Raw genomic sequence first — 21,588 nt, forward strand, 5'->3', positions numbered from 1 at the left:
CGTTTTGCGCACTGCGGCAAGGACAAACGCTTCACTTCCTGCGTCCGTCGAGCAATGTCGATCCTTGCCTGCTAATTGCTCATTACGGTCCAGGCTATCAATTGCACATCACACTGTGAAAATTTTATGTCAATCGAATGATAGTTGTAAAACAAAGCTTACTTCCAGTTGCCAGTAGGTGGCGCCATCACTATTATTACCTACAGACTAATATATCTGTTCAAGTAGGGGCTCTGATGTAGCGTGAGCAATTTTGTGTCAATTGGACAATGTTACAACAACTTAATTTTTACACTGATCAGTAGGTGGCGCTATGACCCTGAACTAATATTAATATATGGAGCTGTTCAGGTCAGGATTGTGATCATAGTTCAGTAGTTTGGAGCCGGTTGGATAATGCAGAGTGGATTTACAAAGTACTTCCTGTTTCATGGCGAATCAGTAGGTGGCGCTATGACACTGAGGAAATATTGACACATAGAGCTGTTCAGGCTTGGACTCTGATCATGTGACAGAAGTTTGGTAGTGATAGGACGATGCACAGTGGAGTTATGACAACATTGTGTCCGTTGCAACCCAGTCTCATCAGAAAACGTACACCACCTACGTTGGTCCACTTGGAAAAACGTAGTATTCTCACAATTTGGCCTCTCAGATTGTGAGATACCTACGTTTTTGTCTGCCCATTGTTTTGCATTGGCCTGTGCCCACGTCACGTGACTCTCAAGTTCCCGTCTGCGAAAACGAAAACATGGCGGACATTCCTTGTATTTTCAGATAAAAATGTCATTTTATAATATAGTTTGGGCATTAAAATACATTCTGACACCATTTCTAGCGAGAAATATGCTCTTTGCTTCCACAATCTTCAGCCAGTTCATGCTTACGATCTATATTTTATTAGTTATCACGAATATTTTTCAGATCTCGCCAGAAAAATCGTAGTAATGTAACGTTTTTATCGTTGCTATGGTGGTTGCTGTGAACGCTGCCATGCCGTAAACCACGTCGTAGCGTGCTGTTTGAATCATCGTCCGTGCGTTGCGTCGTTCAGTGAGCGTGAATGTTATTCACGTTATTTGATATTAATATTTGATGATAGATTACACCTCTAATTCGAAGGATCTAAGAAGTCCCCGCAACTACATTCATACCGAGGCGGGCCCGAGTGCGCATGCGTGAGCGGACCTGTCATCTTGGACGGCTTAGTATAGCGAGTGCACATTTTTACAGTATATATGCCTATTGTGTATTTGATAAATTTGATATGGACTGATGATGAACATTAAGATTATTTTTCGTATATCATTAATACATTTTTTATCTTTACTTTTTTCTTATAACTTTGTATTTGTATTTCTGCTATGTAAAGAGTTGTTTGTACACACTGTTAATCTTCATGTGCTCTGTAATAGCGATGAATAATAACAAATCTGCTGTCTACTTGAATTTAAATTTTTTTATTTTGTATTACTGTATAGAGATGATAGACATACTGTATAAGGCAAGGGCTAAATCAATTTTATAATTTATATATAAAATTCAGCAAACAATTCCAGCAGCAAATGGTTTCAGCAGTTCACACAAGGCGTTGGGGTTTGAAGGGTTTACATAAAAGTAAAGAAATGCATAATGTTATATAAGAAAAACTAACGATATATAATACTAATTTCTTAATTGTAATATTGCAGTAAACATTAAGTAATTTTAGGGACAATCAAATCCAATTAAGAGACATTGTACATACCACATGGAACAGGGCTCCCGCTCCACCAGTTCCATTACGTTCCCCTGAAACACATTAAAACATGTTTACCATTAAAAGCAAACCTATGGTCAGATGACTTTACAGTTTGAAGTTGTGGTGATTGTAAATCCAGTTAGTATCTCTGTAGTACAACATTTTTTTGTATATTACAACTAAATTTTTTGACCTCAAATTACAACAAATAAAACCTTCAACCTTTTGCTTTTCAGTACCTTCTTCACCGGGTAATACTTCTCTCCTCCAGTGATTGAACGGTTGCTTCTGAAAGAGCAAAACAAGAGTACACTTACTTTCAATCTGACCTCATATATTTTAATATTAGCATTGTTGCACAATTTGATAATCAATTGTCAGTGAACATCCTAATACTCCTACCAGAGCTATGCATTTAGCACATGCATCATGGAGATCATGGGAACCTACTGGAAATGCTAAAAAACTGGGTGTGTCAATCTAGGGCTGCAACAACTAATCGATTAACAGTCGACTTCCACTCCAACAAAAAACAATAGTGTTTGGGGTTCCACAGGGTTCCTTCCTGTGCACTTTTAACTTGACATGATTCCCCTTGGCTTTATCATCAGCAAAAATAACATGATTACGTTGATGACCAGCAACATTTCATCTCATTATCCGCTGATGACTTCAAATCCATTAACTATTCAGCTGGTTGGAAAGAAATAACCACTAGATGGCAGCAAACCTTATTTGGCTTTAGAACAGGGAAAAAAACAGATCATGCTTATGGGTTTTAAATCATAGACACTAGGGCTGTACAAGATATCTAAAAATTACGGTCATCGCAATATCAACATGGGCGATGTACATATCACAAAAGACTGCTTGGACTGCGATAAATGGTGTTCAATGTGCCATGTATTCACGCTCTGCATGTCAATATATTTGGCCAATTAGATGGAGCCCTGCTGCCCTAGATAATAAATTAAAGATATTCAGTTCATTGTGCGCGGCTCTGTCAAATTTCGTACTGCCTCCTTAAAAATTGTTAGTAATCACGCTTGTCCCGGCCAAATTGATGTCTATAAATGGATGATTATATAAAGAAATTGCACAGCTTCTTTAATATAGTCCCAGAATCTGAGGGAAAGGTAACGGCGCACAAACACAGACTCCGCTGCTCACTTTTCTCACTTTAGTCAGCCTACGACATATGTTTGTGAGTCCAAATCCACAAAAATATGTGAAAAGATAAAAATCTAAAGAGTAAACATGAATGATGAGCTCAGTTTTAGGGATCATATCCATTCACACACTCAGATATATATATATATATGAATATAATACTCCAATTTATTACCACAATATCACAACTCTAGCAAAACAAATTTTCATTTACATAATGTGATGTAGTGTCATGACAATTGTAGAAACAAAGTTCACAAACATCAGTCATCTTTAGGAAGATTTCAAAGGTTAGTTACTCTGACCTACATGTATGTATTATTTACTTTTGTAACACCTTAGTAAAAATACAACGTTATTGTGTTCGTTTTCTAAAAATGTCACAACAACATACCCTGATTCAACATGGCACTGGGAGGCTGCATGTCAGGATTGGTGGAGGGTTGGTTGAGAGGACAAGCGGCCAGTTGGCTGATGGGTGGCTGGTTGGCAGGGATGATGGAGGGTTGGTGAGTGGAGGGATGCTGGTTACTCCAACCTCAATGGAACAAAAACACATTAATATCAGAGTAATGTTTTGTGGTGCATACTAGCATATTCATTATTTTCAATACATATAAATAAAATACATCCATACAACTTAATTTGATCTATGCTTTAAATGTGGTGTTTATGACTTTTGCAGTAGACTGAGCTATATGTTGAGATTTCACATTCAAGTTAGTATACACATACACACTACACTATACTATACATTCCTAACGTTTCACACCAAACTGAAACGTTAGGAACCAATATAAACTCTGCTCCATGGTAATTATTAACAAATGCCTAATACTTTTCAATACTGAAATATTAAAATTCATAATTGCTCGTCCCATACCTGTCCAGGAGCATCAGCTGTTGTGGAGCATGTCAGGATTCCCGCGATGATGACAATGCCCGCCCCCTACTCTGGTTCTGATTGGCTAACCCCTGACCCTAACTCTGACGGTCCTCATTCCTAAACACCAATACATAGCTCTGGCGCCAATCAGGATTACTAGCCAATCAGAGGGAGAGTAGGGCGGGTGATGATTCGTCATCCCACAGACCCCCACCACCATCCCTAACTTGCAGCCACCCCTCCCCACACACACTGTGTACATACTCTCTGGACTACTTATGTATTCTCTCACAACAATATTTATACTTGTGTCCATATATTATGTCCATATACTTACACCAATACTCTTCTGCATGATATATTTTGAATACTCCTGAACATTTTTTATGTGTTCATACTGTATGTATCTTAGTGTATTCATTTTCTACTTTCACTACCAATGACATTGACTCTGTATAAATCTATGGTATCCATCTGACTTGATACATATATCTGCATTCAATTTGGGCAAGTGTAGACCTAATTTTCCTTGTGAAACACTTTTCATATCACAGTCTTCCCTTTGATTTTTAACATTGCTACTCCCTTCCCCTAGACCCCAATGCAGCATGGTCCCTGGTTTTCAGGATTACAGTATAGAGTACCTAGTGGGTGCATGTTTTAAGAGGACCCAAATATGAACTACTAAGACGTCACATTGTTTCTCTTGAGCTCATGGAAATGACCTTCACCTTCCACCTACTGTCACCTGAACCATACCGTACTGGGTGTGATTTGAGGTTTTGACTGTTCATACCTAGACTATATCTTCACTCCAAGTGGTGGGACAGCCTCACACTTGGATGTAAACCAATTTTAGAACATATTTGCTTATACTGGAGATCTTTTAAAGTAATGTCCCAGAAATGATTTCTGATAGAAACCCCTGCCTCATTACCACTTACCAGCTACTGATTTAAAGTGAAACATCTATTGCTGTACTGCTGTGTTCATTTCTTTGATGTTAAGAATGTTTCTCATATGACCTTATCAGATTGCATTGTGAAACATCTGGGTCACCTAATTTTAGTGTAAACAAGAGGGTGGACTCTGACTTATGACTGGATGTATTTAGCACTGATACACAAGCTTGATGTTACACATCTTAAACAATATGATATGGGCGCCACTTAGACAACCAGACCTGTGTGCTTTGCTGTGACTATAAATGACTGAAACCTCAGATAAAGAAAGTAATTTTCTGACTTCAGTAGCTGAAGTACTCTCTACAGAATGTAATGTGCCCATTCTACTTCAAATCCATTTGATCCTTTTGTGTTTATTTTGCTTAAAGCAGAGCATTCACTGCTTTAACTCAATCAGCATCTTATCTGCCAATAACATGGTGTAGAAGTGCAAGGAAATCCCAATATGTTATGATCAATGTCATTTATTATGCACAAAAATTACATTAAGGCAGTTGCTGGAAATGATATGATCAACAATTCTCATGCAAAAAAATACAAAAATAGTGTTTGGGAGAGGGGGTTTCAGAGGGAGGGGGCAGCTATGGAGAAAGTTCTGTCACTCCAGGTTTGCTGCTTGGTGTGATGGAGACAGGAGGTTAGCATCAGGAGCGGAGGCTGCAGGAGGGAGTGTGGAGCTGGAGCACAGTGGTACAGCTTCACTTGAGAAGAACTGAAGGACACAAACAAACCATAGTGTTAAATTCTGAAGATGGTTCCCTCTGATTGTTTTGTTTTTTAAAGATAAACGTCAGACAGGCCACTAAACACTAAATATGCTAAAGCTAACAGCTACCCAACACAAAGCTAAGGCCTTCCTAAGGCTGCCAGGGAGTAGCAACAGTAGCAGTGCAGCAACAGAGTTATTCACACGTTTACCTAATCACAGCACTCGCAGTTCTTGAGCAGCGAAGAAGTAACTCTCCATGTTTTCCTCTTCAGAGGAGGAGTCATCCAAAGACATTGTTGCCGTTCCAGAATATGTCGGACCCACTGCAGCCTGCTGAGCTTGAACTTTGTGCAATCTTCTCTTGAGCACGCAGAGTAGACCCTCATGTCCCGTCTCCGTAAATGCCTCAGTACTGCCTGAGAATATATGATAAAAAACAAAACGTTTTAATAGTGCGTTTGTGTGTATGTATATATACACACACATACAAGGCTTTCTTTTCTACAGAAATATTTTTCCTGAGTTGATGTCTCTGCTTATTGCCATCTAGAATGTGAAACCAAACACTAACATTTGAATGCCTCTGCAATAGCCAGTTGCCGGAGGCATAACTGTATGTTTTCGGGTTGTCCATCTGACTATTTGCCTTAAAGTCAAAAGGTGAAGGCCACAATGACCTCATCTTACGGTATCAGTTGTCAAGAGGTTACAGTGACATTTATATGAGAAAAAGTATGTAGAGATATGTACACAGAAACTGCACTGGTTAGCGGAGTCATACAACCGCAGTGCGGTAATTCTAGTTTAGTTTTTTTTATAAATGGGTTAGCTATTTTTACAATCTACAAATAGTAATCAATACATTTTGTCACAGTATGTTACACAAAGAAATTGGCATTAAAGTTGGCATCTTGTTGTCTCACCAGCCTGACGATACAGCTGAAATCTTTGCTGCTTAATGCTCAAATAGAGTCCTCAATGGCGTTCTGTAAGTCATTTTGATTGGTTGGTCCTTGTGAAGAGGAGAATAAAATGAATTAGTGCCAATATCAGTTTACAATCAAACCTTTTTGTGTAGACCTTGTGTAAACAGAGTCAAAGGACATTGTGCAACAATGACATACATTTTTTCCACAGTACCTGTCGTCCACTGCTGAACATCTGACACCCATTACTGGACTGTGTCTTCCTGTAGAGTGGTGATGTTCTCAAGGTCCTTTGCACAAAACAAAATCAGAGTTACAAAATGTTAATGCTGCACAACCCTTTGCAGATACGGCTAGTATTTGCACACCACATCGGAGCAAAACAAAACTGCAGTCTGTGAAGCAAGCAGTTTTTGTAGATATAAGGGAAGTGCAAATATTTCTGCACGGAACATATTCAGTCCCTTAAGCAAAAAAACAATGGCCGACAGCAACCTCAACGCCTTCGTCTACTTACAGACTAGTGAGTCTCGTGCTGCCGCCCACTGACCGATACATCGCTCTTTTCTAAAACTAATGAAGGCAAATTCACACATGTAGACAGAAATAAACAGTATAAATTAAAAAGGTGTAAATATTGCTAACATGATGTTTGATGGGGTCATCATTATACATAACAGAGGAAAACTTTGCACATCTATTTCGTGAGACAGGCGACAGGTGCGTAGGAGAAGGATAAATTCAGAAGGTGGTGGGGTTTTTGTTTTCTACTTTCCAAACATCATTATTCATAAATAAAATTGGTAGGGTACAAGAAAACGTTGCGTCGTAAAATAAGGGACAATGTAATATAACTTTACGTGTTTTGTCGTCTCATGGATGTAGTCAACCAAGGAAGACACCTCAGAATCCTTGGCCAGAACAACAAAAAATCAATCAAGTCTCAAACATATAAAAATATATACATATTTACAAATGTACTGTTTATGGCACTCTAAATTTTTTACCCTGGTTGGCTCTTAAAGCCGTATAGTTTACGGATCCCATCCACTGCAAAAGCCAACATGGAGGGTGTGCACGCAGGGCACTGAATGCTGCACCTGAGACAGCCTCTCAACTTCAAATTTGGCATAGGTCTATTCCAGTAATGCATTCTGCATGGTATCCCCACATATCTTAATCTGCTAGAAAAAGACAAAAATCCAACACTATATTATAGTAAATATATGGGAAACATATTGCAAGCAGTGGGTAATTAGTTCCATTTTATACTCACCGACCTAAGACTTTTGTGCGATGTTCAGGCATGCTAACAAAAGCTTGCCGTGACATTCCCAGAGCCGCAATCTTGAGATCCTCATATTTAGTGAACCAATCCACTGCATACAAGGTTTTAAAATTGACTGTTGCTGGCCAGTACCCACTTTCAACTAGATCAGCAATGTCCACTGAAAAAGTCTTTGAGTGTATCGCCCTGAAATTCAAAGACAAAAAGCAATTATTTCAATGCACAAGCAATCTTAAATGACATTACTGCATACATTGTTTTCCCCAAAAAACATTTAGATTCCTTCCAATCAAATTTACTTGCCTTCCTGTGGAAAAAGTTGTTTTCCCAGTTGAACAATCACAGCAGGGAAGCATGCTTGGTCAAAAATCAACCATTCTAGGAAGCAAGGGAAAAATAATTTGATGTACTAAATTCCAGTAACATCAACGTTAGTCAGCGGAGGTATTCTTTCAGTGTGATATTAACTTATATTTCACCCAGCGTACTCTGGGGATTTAATAAAAAAATTATATTTAGTATATTATATAAAATGGTGTTTGTGGTATGTAACTTAAAAGTACCTCTTTAAGGGTAGGAGAATTTCTCTCCCTCATCTTCCTCGATGTATGTGGATGGTGGCAGTGGCTTAAACCCGGCTTCTGTTTCTCTCCAGGTCTCCTTCTCTTTGGGAGAGGCTGCCCTTCCTGTTCCTCATCAAGCAAAACAAACTGTTCGGTCCCAGTTTTTGACGTTGCTGAAACTCCTGTAGCTTCACTTGGATCCTCCTTGATTAAAAACAGAACATACCAATTGTTACTTAAAATGTATCGCAACGCCCGAACATCTTGTTTTGAAAACATTATTGTCATATTGCATACTATAAATTAAACCAAATTGATCTGATATTGTGGAGTAATGGTAGACAAATACATCCCTTGTTAATCTAAAGCATTCATAAATCAAAGTTCAATCATAAACCATCCTTAATTTGAAAGACGAAATCAAACTATTACACTCCAAAAATAGGGAAGCTCTCAAAACTTAGAATGAATGTATAGTGAAGGCCCCACAATGGGCCTTTCACCCTGCACCCTACACTGTATCGTGTACAACTATTTTATGGGCTGATTCGTGGTTTCTGTCAGTTTCCTTATACCATTACATTATCTGTTTATGTTTATATTTATATTGTAGCGTCCCTCAATGATGAGCTAAGCGTCTGGAACTGGTCTCACCAACCATGTATTCACATCCCAGGTAACACAGGCTACAATGGGCCGTAGCCTGAGTACAAACAATAGAATATTAGCAAATGAATAGCATCCATTGTCTGTATCGACAGACTCCAGATTCGCTGTGTCAGCACTCGGACTGTAAACCCAGATCGTTACAATATTTAAAAACAAAACAAAATAAACTACTTACCTGACAGAAGGATTATAACATCGTCGTCTTCCAAGCGCTCCATGTTTATGACGTAGCTTTGTGTTAAATGGACCGAAAATTAAAAAAACTTTATTACCTAAAGTCACACGACAGGTCCGCTCACGCATGCGCACTCGGCCCGCCTCGGTATGAATGTAGTTGCGGGGACTTCTTAGATCCTTCGAATTAGAGGTGTAATCTATCATCAAATATTAATATCAAATAACGTGAATAACATTCACGCTCACTGAACGACGCAACGCACGGACGATGATTCAAACAGCACGCTACGACGTGGTTTACGGCATGGCAGCGTTCACAGCAACCACCATAGCAACGATAAAAACGTTACATTACTACGATTTTTCTGGCGAGATCTGAAAAATATTCGTGATAACTAATAAAATATAGATCGTAAGCATGAACTGGCTGAAGATTGTGGAAGCAAAGAGCATATTTCTGCTAGAAATGGTGTCAGAATGTATTTTAATGCCCAAACTATATTATAAAATGACATTTTTATCTGAAAATACAAGGAATGTCCGCCATGTTTTCGTTTTCGCAGACGGGATCTTGAGAGTCACGTGACGTGGGCACAGGCCAATGCAAAACAATGGGCAGACAAAAACGTAGGTATCTCACAATCTGAGAGGCCAAATTATGAGAATACTACGTTTTTCCAAGTGGACCAACGTAGGTGGTGTACGTTTTCTGATGAGACTGGGTTGGTCCTTTGGCGAAAGATGAACCTTCGACGCATCTCAATGTTTACACGGTTTGAGGAAATGTCACAATTCTGACCATGATCCTATGACTTGACTGAGCTCTTTTGAGCTGTTTATTGTAAAGCAGCCAGAAGCAGTTCATCAAAGTATAAAACATGTCACTTCCTGTAGCCAGCAGGTGGCGCTGTAATGATGAGTCAATATTGACACATGGATCTGATCAGGGCGGGACTGTGAATGTGTGAATGAGGTTTGAGGCTGATGGAACAATGCACAGAGGAGTTACAAGAAGTCCCTCTTTTTTGGCGAATCATCAAAATTTCACGCCACGCCACGGTCAGACCGTGTAACGTACACTTTAAAAATTATCATTTTACTCTTAATCATGAACTAAAGTTATCTCTCAACAGTAATTGACACACATCAGTAAGTTTAATTTAGTTTCCAACATATTAACAATGTGTGAACGAGCTCTTCAGCCCTGGGGAAGAAAATTTGTGCATTGGGCAAACCATGGTCTTACACTGCCCTCTAGTGACCAATATTGCAGATGCAGCTCAATCATCTTGATTTGACTCATCAAACTTTAATGCCACGCCACGGTCAAACCGTGGGATAAAATCAAATATACCAAGGTAGTTTATATCTCCATCTTGTTGAGATGACATTCCCAGAAGTTGAAGTTGATCTGATGAAAGCCCTACGACACGTTCGTCAAAGTAAAAATGTCTAAAATGGTCAAAATGGCCACTAAAGCCAAAATGGCGGGCTTCCTGTTTGGTCTAGCATATCTATCCAAGAGACTTATTTGTTTGTTATGAAAAGACACATGTTCCTATCAATTTTTGTCCATGTCGGCCAATCGTGGTGCCGGGGCTGCCCTTTAGGGGTCGCTATTCAGTTATTTTGCCACGCCCATTCCTTAAAACCATCTGAATGTCTGCAGGGGGGGCTGATGTTACACAAATGTAGTTTGAGGGAGGTTGAACCTCCAACACCGAAGTTATAGCAATTTCGTGTGTCACGTCGAGTTGATGAACTTTGACGCCACGCCACTACTGTGGCGTTTGGCGAAAAGTCACAGTAATCTTATGCCTACATTATCAATGTCTTGAGACCCATTTGACACAGTTTGACATGGCTGCGGGCAGTGGGTGAGGAGGAATACCTCCAAGTGTAAGACGTTCCAAAAACAAGACATTTCCGGTTGCCACCAGGGGGCGCTGTGATTTTAAGTCATGATTTCTGTATAGATGTCATCAGGCTGGGACTCTTTAGAACTCTTTATTGGCTCAAAGCCAATAAAGTCACATATAAAGGAGAAATGTTGCTCCTTTACGACAGCTCCTTTACGACAGCTGCCCACTAATGGAGCTGTCGTAAAGGAGCAACATTTCTCCTTTAGAACTCTTTATTGGCTTTGATATAAAGCCAATAAAGTCACATATAAAGGACAAATGTTTGTTGCTCCTTTACGGCTCCTTTACGACAGCTGCCCACTAATGGAGCTGTCATAAAGGAGCAACATTTCTCCTTTAGAACTCTTTATTGGCTTTGATATAAAGCCAATAAAGTCACATATAAAGGACAAATGTTGCTCCTTTACGACAGCTCCTTTACGACAGCTGCCCACTAATGGAGCTGTCGTAAAGGAGCAACATTTCTCCTTTAGAACTCTTTATTGGCTTTGATATAAAGCCAATAATGTCACATATAAAGGAGAAATGTTGCTCCTTTACGACAGCTCCATTAGTAGTCAACAGCTGCCCGAGAATCTTCTCTCTGACAACGTCCTTAAACCCTGACAGACGACCGTCAGTAGACCAGCGCTTCACGGCAAAACTACTTTACAAGTACTTTTCTTACATTGGATCACCTGCGTTCATCCAACATGGAGAGGATCAACTGTAAGTTCTGTACTAAGCAGTAGAGTCCATGTTCTTCTCCAGATCTACGGATATTTTATTAAAAAATATTTTTTCAGGCAAATTAATTGGCTTTTTGAGGGCTTTAACATGCTCCAATCGTCACCAAAGTTTGCAGAAAATTAGAAAGTGGTGAAAATGTACGTATTCTGGAGTAATTTTTAATGGGCGTGGCAAATGGCTCAACAGCGCCCTGGAACGCAGCCCTGAATTTTCACACTGATCAGTAGGTGGCGCTATGACCCTGAACTAATATTAATATATGGAGCTGTTCAGGTCAGGATTGTGATCATAGTTCAGTAGTTTGGAGCCTGTTGGATAATGCAGAGTGGATTTACAAAGTACTTCCTGTTTCATGGCGAATCAGTAGGTGGCGCTATGACACTGAGGAAATATTGACACATAGAGCTGTTCAGGCTTGGACTCTGATCATGTGACAGAAGTTTGGTAGTGATAGGACGATGCACAGTGGAGTTATGACAACATTGTGTCCTTTGGCGAAAGATGAACCTTCGATGCATCTCAATGTTTACACGGTTTGAGGAAATGTCACAATTCTGACCATGATCCTATGACTTGACTGAGCTCTTTTGAGCTGTTTATTGTAAAGCAGCCAGGAGCAGTTCATCAAAGTATAAAACGTGTCACTTCCTGTAGCCAGCAGGTGGCGCTGTAATGATGAGTCAATATTGACACATGGATCTGATCAGGGCGGGACTGTGAATGTGTGAATGGGGTTTGAGGCTGATGGAACAATGCACAGAGGAGTTACAAGAAGTCCCTCTTTTTTGGCGAATCATCAAAATTTCACGCCACGCCACGGTCAGATCGTGTAACGTACACTTTAAAAATTATCATTTTACTCTTAATCATGAACTAAAGTTATCTCTCAACATTAATTGACACACATCAGTAAGTTTAATTTAGTTTCCAACATATTAACAATGTGTGAACGAGCTCTTCAGCCCTGGGGAAGAAAATTTGTGCCTTGGGCAAACCATGGTCTTACACTGCCCTCTAGTGACCAATATTGCAGATGCAGCTCAATCATCTTGATTTGACTCATCAAACTTTAATGCCACGGTCAAACCGTGGGATAAAATCAAATATACCAAGGTAGTTTATATCTCCATCTTGTTGAGATGACATTCCCAGAAGTTGAAGTTGATCTGATGAAAGCCCTACGACACGTTCGTCAAAGTAAAAATGTCTAAAATGGTCAAAATGGCCACTAAAGCCAAAATGGCGGGCTTCCTGTTTGGTCTAGCATATCTATCCAAGAGACTTATTTGTTTGTTATGAAAAGACACATGTCCCTATCGATTTTTGTCCATGTCGGCCAATCGTGGTGCCGGGGCTGCCCTTTAGGGGGCGCTATTCAGTTATTTTGCCACGCCCATTCCTTAAAACCATCTGAATGTCTGCAGGGGGGGGCTGTTGTTACACAAATGTAGTTTGAGGGAGGTTGAACCTCCAACACCGAAGTTATAGCAATTTCGTGTGTCACGGCGAGTTGATGAACTTTGACCCCACGCCACTATTGTGGCGTTTGACGAAAAGTCACAGTAATCTTATGCCTACATTATCAATGTCTTGAGAACCATTTGACACAGGTTGACATGGCTGCGGGCAGTGGGTGAGGAGGAATACCTCCAAGTGTAAGACGTTCCAAAAACAAGACATTTCCGGTTGCCACCAGGGGCGCTGTGATTTTAAGTCATGATTTCTGTGTAGATGTCATCAAGCCGGGACTCTTTAGAACTCTTTATTGGCTCAAAGCCAATAAAGTCACATATAAAGGAGAAATGTTGCTCCTTTACGACAGCTGCCCACTAATGGAGCTGTCGTAAAGGAGCAACATTTCTCCTTTAAAACTTTATTGGCTTTGATATAAAGCCAATAAAGTCACATATAAAGGACAAATGTTGCTCCTTTACGACAGCTCCTTTACGACAGCTGCCCACTAATGGAGCTGTCGAAGGAGCAACATTTCTCCTTTAGAACTCTTTATTGGCTTTGATATAAAGCCAATAATGTCACATATAAAGGAGAAATGTTGCTCCTTTACGGCCCTTTACGACAGCTGCCCACTAATGGAGCTGTCGTAAAGGAGCAACATTTCTCCTTTAGAACTCTTTATTGGCTTTGATATAAAGCCAATAAAGTCACATATAAAGGAGAAATGTTGCCCTTTGCACTCCATTAGTAGTCAACAGCTGCCGAGAATCTTCTCTCTGACAACGTCCTTAAACCCTGACAGACGACCGTCAGTAGACCAGCGCTTCACGGCAAAACTACTTTACAAGTACTTTTCTTACATTGGATCACCGTTCATCCAACATGGAGAGGATCAACTGTAAGTTCTGTACTAAGCAGTAGAGTCCATGTTCTTCTCCAGATCTACGGATATTTTATTAAAAAATATTTTTTCAGGCAAATTAATTGGCTTTTTGAGGGCTTTAACATGCTCCAATCGTCACCAAAGTTTGCAGAAAATTAGAAAGTGGTGAAAATGTACGTATTCTGGAGTAATTTTTAATGGGCGTGGCAAAATGGCTCAACAGCGCCCCCTGGAACGCAGCCCCTGAATTTTCACACTGATCAGTAGGTGGCGCTATGACCCTGAACTAATATTAATATATGGAGCTGTTCAGGTCAGGATTGTGATCATAGTTCAGTAGTTTGGAGCCTGTTGGATAATGCAGAGTGGATTTACAAAGTACTTCCTGTTTCATGGCGAATCAGTAGGTGGCGCTATGACACTGAGGAAATATTGACACATAGAGCTGTTCAGGCTTGGACTCTGATCATGTGACAGAAGTTTGGTAGTGATAGGACGATGCACAGTGGAGTTATGACAACATTGTGTCCTTTGGCGAAAGATGAACCTTCGATGCATCTCAATGTTTACACGGTTTGAGGAAATGTCACAATTCTGACCATGATCCTATGACTTGACTGAGCTCTTTTGAGCTGTTTATTGTAAAGCAGCCAGGAGCAGTTCATCAAAGTATAAAACGTGTCACTTCCTGTAGCCAGCAGGTGGCGCTGTAATGATGAGTCAATATTGACACATGGATCTGATCAGGGCGGGACTGTGAATGTGTGAATGGGGTTTGAGGCTGATGGAACAATGCACAGAGGAGTTACAAGAAGTCCCTCTTTTTTGGCGAATCATCAAAATTTCACGCCACGCCACGGTCAGATCGTGTAACGTACACTTTAAAAATTATCATTTTACTCTTAATCATGAACTAAAGTTATCTCTCAACATTAATTGACACACATCAGTAAGTTTAATTTAGTTTCCAACATATTAACAATGTGTGAACGAGCTCTTCAGCCCTGGGGAAGAAAATTTGTGCCTTGGGCAAACCATGGTCTTACACTGCCCTCTAGTGACCAATATTGCAGATGCAGCTCAATCATCTTGATTTGACTCATCAAACTTTAATGCCACGGTCAAACCGTGGGATAAAATCAAATATACCAAGGTAGTTTATATCTCCATCTTGTTGAGATGACATTCCCAGAAGTTGAAGTTGATCTGATGAAAGCCCTACGACACGTTCGTCAAAGTAAAAATGTCTAAAATGGTCAAAATGGCCACTAAAGCCAAAATGGCGGGCTTCCTGTTTGGTCTAGCATATCTATCCAAGAGACTTATTTGTTTGTTATGAAAAGACACATGTCCCTATCGATTTTTGTCCATGTCGGCCAATCGTGGTGCCGGGGCTGCCCTTTAGGGGGCGCTATTCAGTTATTTTGCCACGCCCATTCCTTAAAACCATCTGAATGTCTGCAGGGGGGGGCTGTTGTTACACAAATGTAGTTTGAGGGAGGTTGAACCTCCAACACCGAAGTTATAGCAATTTCGTGTGTCACGGCGAGTTGATGAACTTTGACGCCACGCCACTATTGTGGCGTTTGACGAAAAGTCACAGTAATCTTATGCCTACATTATCAATGTCTTGAGAACCATTTGACACAGGTTGACATGGCTGCGGGCAGTGGGTGAGGAGGAATACCTCCAATTGTAAGACGTTCCAAAAACAAGACATTTCCGTTTGCCACCAGGGGGCGCTGTGATTTTAAGTCATGATTTCTGTGTAGATGTCATCAGGCCGGGACTCTTTAGAACTCTTTATTGGCTTTGAGCCAATAAAGTCACATATAAAGGAGAAATGTTGCTCCTTTACGAGCTCCATTACGTCCCAGGGCTGACAGCTGCCCACTAATGGAGCTGTCGTAAAGGAGCAACATTTCCTTTAGAACTCTTTATTGGCTTTATATCAAAGCCAACGAATCTTATCTCTGACAACGTCCTTAGACCCCGACAGACGACCGTCAGTAGACCAGCGCTTCATGGCAAAACTACTTTTTAAAACATATTAAAACATTTTTTTTCAGGCAAATGAATTGGCTTTTTGAGGGCTTTAACATGCTCCAATCGTCACCAAAGTTCGCAGAAAATTAGAAAGTGGTGAAAATGTACGTATTCTGGAGTAATTTTAAATGGGCGTGGCAAAATGGCTCAACAGCGCCCCCTTGAACGCAGCCCCTGAATTTTCACACTGATCAGTAGGTGGCGCTATGACCCTGAACTAATATTAATATATGGAGCTGTTCAGGTCAGGATTGTGATCATAGGCCAGTAGTTCGGAGCCGGTTGGATAGTGCAGAGTAGATTTACAAAGTACTTCCTGTTTCATGGCGAATCAGTAGGTGGCGCTATGACACTGAGGAAATATTGAAACATAGAGCTGTTCAGGCTTGGTCTCTGATCATGAGACAGCAGTTTGGTGGTGGTAGGACAATGCACAGTGGAGTTATGACAACATCGTGTCCTTTGGCGAAGGATGAACCTTCGCCGCACCTCAATGTTTACACGGTTTGAGGAAATGTCACAATTCTGACCATGATCCTATTACTTGACTGAGCTCTTTTGAGCTGTATATTGTAAAGCAGCCAGGAGCAGTTCATCAAAGTATAAAACATGTCACTTCCTGTAGCCAGCAGGTGGCGCTGTGATTTTAAGTCATGATTTCTGTGTAGATGTCATCAGGCCGGGACTCTTGTCTTACATGTCTAGTTTGGACTCGATTGGACCATGTATGTCCGAGATACAGAACCTCGTGTTTTGATGGCGTGTAATCAAACTTTGATGCCACGCCACGGTCACACCGAATTGTTACCAAACTTTGGTAACAATTTGAGCATGTCTAGGCCCTGAAAAAGCCCCAAAAGGGAAATACAAATCTTTCAAAATACAATAGAGCCTCCCACCGGAGGTGCTCGGGCCCTAATAATAATAATAATCCTTACAATTTCAATAAGGCCTCCCACCGTCGGTGCTCGGGCCTAATAATGATAATAATAATAATAATAATAATAATAATCCTTACAATTTCAATAGGGCCTCCCACTGTCTCCTACTGTTCGGTGCTCGGGCCCTAATTACTTATTTCACGTTAAGATTTTAAGCACAATAACTTATGATAATCTTATTCAATACAAGGCGTAGCTGTAACCTTTGTGGTTTGGGACCCCTGGCGGGAAAGCAGTGTCTGGTTGGGCAACCAGTTCACATTTCACATGTTTGAGTTGTTCACTGTCCCAAAGAATGATTTCACCTCTAAACCTCTCCAATGATGTCACATAATCAACATTAATATTCTTTGGGTATTTCTCTTTAATACCCAAAGAGAAAATACTTATCCAATTTTTCATGATAACAAGCAAAGATTAGAGAGTAGTTCTAAAAATGTCCTACTGGTATTTCTCTTCTGAACAACAGGGAGTCACCTGAATCCTAATATACCAAAATATCAAACTGCATTGTAAAAGGTCCTGTGTGTAGGATTTAGGGGAATCTATGGAACATAATATTCAGTGTTATGTTTTGTTAGTTTTAAATCACCTGAAACAAAAGCAAAATCATGCTTGTGTTACCTTGGACTTTAGTCTTTTGCCTCTTGTCTACCCTCAAGTTCGGCCTGTATCACTGATCACAAGGCCAAAACACTTGATGGCACTAAGGTGCACAACTGAAGTTATGTCCCTAACATCCACTGCTGGCCACTTACACCTGCTAACATCTACTGGTAGTTGGTAACTTAAATTGTGCAGAAGACCTTCAAACATACAGGGGATATTCAACATCCGGAAAGGACAAATAACTGGCTCTAGAGGAGTGGTTCCCAAGATTTTTTCTGGCATGCCTCCCTTCAGAAGCCGCAAAAAAAAAAATCAAACCCCACAATTAAAAAAAATATCAAAAACAGCCAAAGCAATTAATGAAAGATCCAAATTGAGTTATAGTGAGATAACTGTCAAACTTTTATTTTTTGTACATTTATCATATTAATGCAATGGTGTCACTATATTTCTCCCTTGTTCTCCTTGCCCCCATGACGTGGCCCCAATCGACCACTGCCCAATCAGAGAAATGCTTCATTGAACAGTTTGGATACATTAGTAGCAAAGCAGAGTACTCTACAGTTCAGACCTGCAAAATGATCCTGAATATGTGGAACCATTTTCTGCTTGAGGATTTAAGGAAAACTTGTTCCTATGCCATCTGAACTTTTATAGCTGCCTTTGTTACCTCTGGTTAAACCTCAGTGGAGGAAATGAAGGGACTATAATTCATCAGAAACAGTCTCACAGAGGAGTTGATGGGAAGTTCAATCACAGTTTCCCCCTCTGCTGCTTTGATTCTCTCTGTTTATTAGCTGTGGAAGATGATATCAGCTGCCTGTAGCTGCAGGTGAGTATGAGCAGGCACGGCTGCTGGATGGAAAAACAGATGGCTGGTCAGGGCTGTAGCAACACAAGGCCACAGAGGAAGACTGACAACATGTTCATTGGCTCACACTGACTAACTGGAGGAAGAGAATCAAAAGGCCTCATCCTTTCATATTCCCCCCAACTCCAGCCTATCTGTGGAATCAGACCGACTAATCACACAGTCTTAAAGTTGAGTTAATTCAGATAACTCAGTGGAAGATATGATGAATATTAGCTTTGAGTAAATGTCTTCATTATGTTAACACTCACTACTGTTTGATCAGTTGAAATGTTTCAAAGTATCTAAATGGTCTGTCTTTATATGAAGCCTTTGTCCTGATCACTCAAAGCTCTTTAAAGTACAGTTTTGCCATTATCTCTCTCTCTCACACACACACACACACACACACACACACACACACACACACACACACACACACACACACACACACACACACACACACACACACACACACACACACACCACTTCCTCTCATACATCACTCACACACACTGCCGCCACAGCCATCAGAGGCCATTTAGGGTTTGGAAAGGGCACTTCAGCACATGGAATGTGGGCTCAAGCCGCTTACTGTCTGGTTATATTTTTTGCAAAGTTCAAAATGATCATGCACTGCACGACCTAAAGTATGTGAAAATTACATCCCTGTGATCGCTGTAGTCTCATTCATTAACCATGGGCATTAAAGGGGCACTCCACTAATTTAACACAAAGATCAGATTACTCACAATCTCACACATAAGCATATGTGACACAAAAAACATGGCACTCTTGAGAATGTCTTTGTACAGTCGTCATTACATAGAACCAATACAAAATGCAGAAACATTTGTGACGGGCCATGTCCACGAGAACTGGGAATCCTTTAGTCAAAGTTAACTATTTTCAGACTGAATGACATTTTTTAGAAGATTGCTCTGTTGCCAACTGTGCTGGATGTGTATGACACCTTTGTTTTGCCAGGTCTTGTTTCATCAGGAAAACGGTTCATGTTGTGAGGCAAACACAAGTTGTGACAATTGACAGTGATGATGATCCACTGCGTGTGGAGGCAGTAACACTCTCTGATATGGACGACAACCAGGATGAATGTGTAGCACACTTGAGCATCAACTATTTAACAGTCACAATGGAAACGCACACTGGGCCACAGGCCAATGAAATACTAAAAGAAACTGAGACCTATGAAAATTAATTGTTCCAACTTCGGTGGAGTCATGTGCTTTGAAGTCGGAATGTGGAAAATCCTGGAGCCTTTATGTGTTTAGAGCAATCAAACAACACGTTAACACCTCTTTACCATATTTGAATAGTAATGAATAGCAGAGAAAAGGGATCAGTAGTGACAGGAATTTAAATAATTTAAAACGTATGCACATTAATTATAAAAATGTCTACATTTGATAAAAAGTGATGTTCTGCGCTTGAGAAAGTTGGATGTACAGTTTGCCCCTGAAATAGTGAAACGTTTGACAAGTTCACATTAAAAGCTACTATTTTAAAACAGAGTGTTTAATTATTTGTGATATAATATAAGTGATGACTTATAAAGAAAGAACATGTCACTGACTCCACACTGAAAAATACCCGAGGAGCAGGGTTCACCAGTAATGATGTTTAGCCAGCGACACATGCAGCAAGAAAAGGGCCAGTTGTTCTGAAATCAAGAGAAGTTGTGTTGGACTCTGATCACAAACCTTTAATTGCGATCTTAAAGACACTTGAGGATTTGCCACAATGCCGTCAAGTCTTGATGCTCCCTCCTCAGACTGTTCACGCCAGGAATTCACCTGTAAGAGGCAGAGCATCATTAAGCAACACAGGCCCGAGTAGTGCTGAACATAATGTACAGACACATGCAGACAGCACACAGAACCACCTGCCTGTGCCCAACAGGGGTTACAGTGGAATTTGTTATGTGGGGGATTCTGTGGTTTCAGGGTTTCTGTATGTGCACATGTACGACAACGTGCCAGGGCCATTAAAGTGAAATTAAACAAGCCCTTATTCCTATGAAACCCAAGGCACGACTGTTAACTTGTTCCCTTTCATGAATTAATGATCCTCTTTTCTCCCTGACCTTAACATCCACCTGTAACCAAGGCAACAATGACGAGCCCTAGTGAACCTGCAGGTTGGACAACACCCCCTCTGGGTTAGGATCCGCAGGAAGATTTGTTTAGATAAATATGAATTACTTGTAATAAAATACAGGGATATTGATTCTGACAATTCCTTACACAAAATATAGCTAGGTATAAAATGTCCTAAGGCTTTGGTCACTTAACACTGTGCAATACGATAAAAGCATAAACAGGACGAAAAAGTGAAATCTTACCACGGATGTAAGACACAAATAGTACAACTATCATGTAATAAAACACTTTAGAAATAATCTTAGTCAGACAGTTAGTGCTACCAGGATACTAGGGCATTGCCAAATGCACACGCCCACCCCGTCACCTGAACACACAAAAGCAAAACATTCATGACAGGGTTGAACATGCACACAGTTACAACAACAGGCCACATGCCGTGCAAGAGAGGGGTGCACCAATATCACACCAGCTGATTAGTCTGGCAAGGGAACTGGGATAAAAAGGGAAAACGGTAAGTGGCTGAGATCAAATCACACAGTATAAAAATGTGTTAGCAAACCCTGGAAGTGGACTTCAATGTAAATCTGACCCATTCACATATTGCTTGGGTATAATATTAATTCATAGATAAAATCATAGCACAGGCAGCAGCACAGTAGCGTACAAGGCAAATCAGCAGTGGCTAAGACAACTGTAAAATAGATAACAATTCTAAAATATATACGAACATATCATGCAAAACTTATTTTAGATCATTTATCTCAACACCTCCAGTCAGAACAACAACTCTGCGCACATTTTGGTACACAAGTTGCAGAGTGGCTGAGGTCATCACTTATGATTTCATCTCTCTAAATAGTAGCTTTATGTGAATTTGGCAAACTTTATGTCTTTGTCACTTACAAACTACATGTCTATCTCTCACAGACACATAAC

General features: G+C 40.3%; 2 long non-coding RNA genes across 5 annotated transcripts; both read right to left on the minus strand.

Annotated features, from left to right (window-relative positions):
- Window positions 1-5,210: 5,210 nt before the first annotated feature.
- Window positions 5,211-7,871, minus strand: LOC118122670. Of its 4 annotated transcripts, none has more exons than XR_007034846.1 (6): window positions 7,678-7,871; window positions 7,405-7,578; window positions 7,258-7,308; window positions 6,395-6,483; window positions 5,681-5,887; window positions 5,211-5,474 (listed from the first exon to the last, which is right to left on the minus strand). It is a non-coding gene; the product is annotated as an uncharacterized LOC118122670 (long non-coding RNA). The 4 variants fall into 4 exon arrangements; XR_007034845.1 differs by having other exon boundaries at window positions 7,405-7,581; XR_007034847.1 differs by having other exon boundaries at window positions 7,674-7,871.
- A 115-nt stretch (window positions 7,872-7,986) lies between these two features.
- On the minus strand, window positions 7,987-9,163 carry LOC118122671. Its single transcript, XR_004698493.2, has 3 exons — window positions 9,093-9,163; window positions 8,249-8,452; window positions 7,987-8,063 (listed from the first exon to the last, which is right to left on the minus strand). It is a non-coding gene; the product is annotated as an uncharacterized LOC118122671 (long non-coding RNA).
- Window positions 9,164-21,588: the final 12,425 nt, after the last annotated feature.

The sequence above is a fragment of the Hippoglossus stenolepis genome, chromosome 15 (assembly GCF_022539355.2).
Source record: "Hippoglossus stenolepis isolate QCI-W04-F060 chromosome 15, HSTE1.2, whole genome shotgun sequence".
NCBI lineage: Eukaryota > Metazoa > Chordata > Actinopteri > Pleuronectiformes > Pleuronectidae > Hippoglossus > Hippoglossus stenolepis.